This window comes from Mustelus asterias, chromosome 2 (assembly GCF_964213995.1).
Source record: "Mustelus asterias chromosome 2, sMusAst1.hap1.1, whole genome shotgun sequence".
NCBI lineage: Eukaryota > Metazoa > Chordata > Chondrichthyes > Carcharhiniformes > Triakidae > Mustelus > Mustelus asterias.
In genome coordinates, this window is record NC_135802.1 from 91984246 (window position 1) to 91989036 (window position 4791).

The following is a 4791-nucleotide window of genomic DNA, read 5'->3' on the forward strand; positions in this document are numbered from 1 at the left end:
ATGCCGTGGCAGATGCACTCCTTGGGTTAGGCCCCTGGTCAGGGAACAGACAATGACACCTCTCCTCCACAGCATCTAGCGGGCGCTCCTGGTCGGCCTCTGTGAATCTGGGTGCTGGTTTGCACACAGACATCGCTGTGGTGTGACTGGCTGTGTGTCCATTCCTGCAGCTTATATACAGCTCTGTCGTATTAGGGGATGATGCACATCAATTTAGACACGAGGCTCGAGGCTTCAGTAAATGAAGGCTTTTATTTACTATTAATGAAGCTATCAGAACTTATGTACACTATCCCAGACTGAAGGGGTCCCGGCCAGAGCAGGGACCCTTATACCTCTCCCAGGAGGCGGAGCCCGACTGGGATGTGCCACAACAGTAACAAACACAGGTGTAACAACCCCACCCTAACCCAACAGCAACAATAGCACAATCCAACAGTAACATATGTACATCCTTGTAGTCCTGGCCAGCCCCTGGCTCAGCACTATCCAGTGGGAACCAACGATGGTTCACCACAGGGGAGTGCAGGTGCAGTGAGTGTGGCCAGTCAAGGGCCCATTGGCAACAAATACTTGTGAGAGATTTTGAAGGCTGCATTCAGTTGAGTGTCAATCATCCCTCAGGGTGCTGATTGGCTGTCATTCAATCGGCTGCTGTTCCGGGGGGTGCAATACTCAAGGCTCCCATTCAGGAGAGGGAATGATCACAAGGTGGGGTTGTACATGTCAGCACAACGCTAGTTCTCTGAAGGACAGCAGTGAGGACTGTATGTTCAAGGGATGGAGGGATTGCGTACCCGCATTATCCGGATCCATGGGAGCATGAGGTGAGCGGGCAGCCATGTCTGTATGTGGGGGGAGCTAGCAATGAGGCCAACGATGTCTCTGTGGAGGGGTTATGGGGGCTGGTGATGAGGCCAGTGATGTGTGGGGGGGTTGTAGGAGCCAGTGATGTCTGTGGGGTGGGGGTGGGGGTAGGTGGTGTGGTTGTGGGGGCCAGCAATGAGGTCAGCGATGTGTGTTGGGGGGTTGTGGGGGCCAGCGATGAGGCCAGCAATGTGTGTGTGTGTGGGGTGGTGGGGTGGTGGGGTGGTGGGGCGGGGGGGCGGGGGGGGGGGCGGGGGGGGGCGGGGGGGGGGGGGGCGGGGGCGGGGGGGGCGGGGGGGGGAGAGCGGGGGGGGCGGGGTGCAGGGGGGGGCGGGGGGGGCCGGGGGGGCCGGGGGGGGCCGGGGGGGGGCGGGGGGGGCGGGGGGGGCGGGGGGGGCGGGGGGGGGCGGGGGGAGGCGGGGGGGGGCGGGGGGGGGCGGGGGGGGGGCGGGGGGAGGCGGGGGGGGGCGGGGGGGGGCGGGGGGGGCGGGGGGGGGGGGCGGGGGGGGCGGGGGGGGCGGGGGGGGGGCGGGAGGGGGGCGGGGGGGGGGGCGGGGGGGGGGCGGGGGGGGCGGGGGGGGGGCGGGGGGCGGCGGGGGGGGCGGGGGGGCGGGGCGGGGGGGCGGGGCGGGGGGGCGGGGGGGCGGGGGCGGCGGTTTGGGGGCTAGCAATGTCTGTGGGGGTTGGATGGCAGTGATCTGGATGCTGGGAGGTCTTTTCCACGATCTCCCAGTGATGTGTGCATGCGCAGGTTCCCGCTCATCCCGCCGATTTCAGGCTCTTTGGTGTGAATAGGCCCTGCCTCCCCGAGCATTTAATGAGATTCCCAACTGGGATCTCTGCAGTGCAGAGTGTGGAGATTCAGGTAAGAAGCTGAACTGAGAAAACAGTCAGGATTTAAAACAGTTCTCCCACCAATTCAGCACTTTTGAGAGAATCGCGGCCTTGATTGGAGGACTTCTGAAACATCGGCAAAGATTTTGGAGACAATGGCACGGTCAAGGCCTTTAGAGAGGAATGGGAGGTCCGAAATGGGGGAGAGAGTAGATTGGAAGGATGGTGGGTGTCAATGGTTGTTTTTTGGAAGAGGGGGGCTTTGATGGCAAATTTGAAGTTGAGAACGACAGTACCCAAAGAGAGAGAACAGTTGACAATATTGGTTAACATGAAAAGCAGGAATGGAATTTGAATGATCTGTAGTTTAGTGGGCATGGGGTCGGTAGGGTTGATGGAGCAGGGGATGGATCACATGGACAAGATGAGCTTTGTGGGTGCATGAACAGGGAGGCAGGAGAAAAATGAGAGAACAATGCAGTTCAGGGCTAGGCTGGGGGAACCTTAGGGGAAGTTTGGTCTGGCGGCCGAGGGAAAGGAAAAGAAGTATCAATGGCAGCTAATCAGATGGTCTCAATATTAGGACTACATTTAGTTAGGATGGTGTTGGTCCCAATGCAGACCAGAAAGCCGGGGCAACTTCACCTTGGCTGATTCAAGGAGACCTGACAGGATTTTGTATCAATCAATTAACTTGCTTGGAATTTAAGGGAAGAGATACTGTCTCCAAGAGCTGCCAGGCAATAAGAGGGCTGGCAGATCTTCAGTCCCATCAGCACCATCGGAAAAAGCGAAGTGGAGTTGTATTTGACAGGACCAGTCAGGCAGACCACAGTAAGGATGTGGGTGGTTGATGAGGGCAGAAGTGGGCGTTTCAGCAGAGGTAGTCATTGCCTTCAGTGGCTTCTCTGTTGACCACAGGGAGCCCAATCACAAGGGTGTCCTCCTGAGGCTCCAGGAGGCCACCAACTGCCACTGGCAAAATGAAAACTATGGTTGGAAGAGGTCTTTCGGGCCCTCTATTGACCTCTGGGTTGGAAGACCATCCTCCACCTTCTCCACTCCGGTCAGAATTCCATGGCATTGGGAAGGTGATGGGCACTCCAACCCCTGCTTTCCCTCCCAATGTTCTTGCTGTTTCACCTCCCAACTGGCTTCCCAGGGGCCCATTAAATTCCATTCTTAGAGACAAAAACTTCCATGAGCTCCTCAACATGTTGGAGGTGAGGGTGGAAGAGATGTGTGAGAAGGGTTTGGTATTAATCATTTTGTTTTAAATTGGTTAATATCTCTGACAAAGTAACAGAAAACATATGACTACAGTAAGCATCCATCCAATTGCATCTCTCAGTAATTGTTAAATTAATTTGCCTTATTACTTTTCCAATTGACACTGTCGCATACTTCCTGGATGCTTATTATTCAGTGGACGGCAATATGATTCTTATGGTATCATGCCAACTACACTAACAAATTGTATTTTTATGGCCTCTTGAACATTGTAAACACACCAAAGTACTTCACAGAAGAGTTATCAATTAAAATTTGACACACAAGGAGATATTAGGACAGATTTCTGAAACATTCATCAAAGAGACATTTTTAAGGGGTGTCCTAAAGGGGTAAAGAGAGGGAGTGGTGGAAAGGTTTAGTGAGAGAATTTCAGTGCTTAGAATGATCACACTAAAGATATGGCCATCACTGAAAGAGCAATTAAAATCAAAGCTGTGCAAGAGGCCAGAATTGGGGGAGCACGGATAATTCAGCAGATTGTCGGGCTGGAGGAGGTTACCGGTAAATAGGGAGAGGTGAGGAGATTTGAAAAGAAGGATGAGCATTTGAAAATCAAGGCATTGCTTAACCAGGAGCCAATGCAGGTCAAGTGAGCACTTTGTACAAGTTAGGAAATGGGCAGCAGAGATTGAATGACCTCAAGTTTACAAGGGAAAGAAGATGGGAGATTGGCCAAGCACTGGTTAACCTCAGAGAATACACTGAGAAGGAATTAGTCACTAGTATAACTTCAGCTGTACACACACTCTAACAAATTGTTTTTGCAAAGAAATGCCATCTGTATCTGTAACTAGTGTATAATTGGGGTCTAATTACTTGAATGGTGAAGGAGACATGTGCTGGACTACAATTAAAGAGAAAGAAAGGTAAACCAAACATAAGAGTAAAAGATCTTTTCATAATCATCCATCAAATAACTTTTATGGACACATCAGCAAGCCTAAACCATTACAATTTTGGACTTGCAATTCTTTTTCAGGTAACAATAATTGAAACTTCTTAAGTCAAATTAGCTCCTGGGTGTAATTTGCAAGAGAGAGTCACAAAACTCCAAAGAATCAAAGGTAAATGCTGCCCAGGGCTGTTGATATTAATGAATCTCCCGTGTCATCGTAGCTACTTGGGGTGCTAGGGCCACAGACAGAGGGAGTGAGGAGCCGGGTCCACAGCAGAAACACCATGAGGAGCCGCCAGAAGTAAAAGGCAGCTGCTCCTCCTCTTTTTAGAGGCACATTTATACCTCATTGCTTACCTGAGAAGGATGAACACCTGGTGGAGAGACCAGGCCCTTTCTCCCCCTATTTGTTTATTCATTCATGAGAAAAGAGCATCTCTGGCTGGGCCAGCATTTAATATACCACTGCAGTTACTAGGCGACAGAGGTTTAAGGTAAAAGAGGGAAAGTTTAAAGACCATAAGACCATAAGACCATAAGACATAGGAGCGGAAGTAAGGCCATTCGGCCCATCGAGTCCACTCCACCATTCAATCATGGTTGATTTCAACTCCATTTACCCGCTCTCTCCCCATAGCCCTTAATTCCTCGAGAAAAAAGGAGATCTGAGAGGCAAGCTTTTTAACACAGAGGGTGATATGTGCCTGGAATGCACTGCCAGAGGAGGTGATAGAAGCAGATACAATAGCAATGTTTAAGAGGCATCTTAGCAGATACATGAATAGGCAGGGAATAGAGTGATATGGAGCGCATAGAGGCAAAAGGTCTTTAGAAAGGCGTCATGTGTCGGTGCAGGCTTGATGGGCTGAAGGGCCTGTTTCTGTGCTGTACTGTTCTTTGTT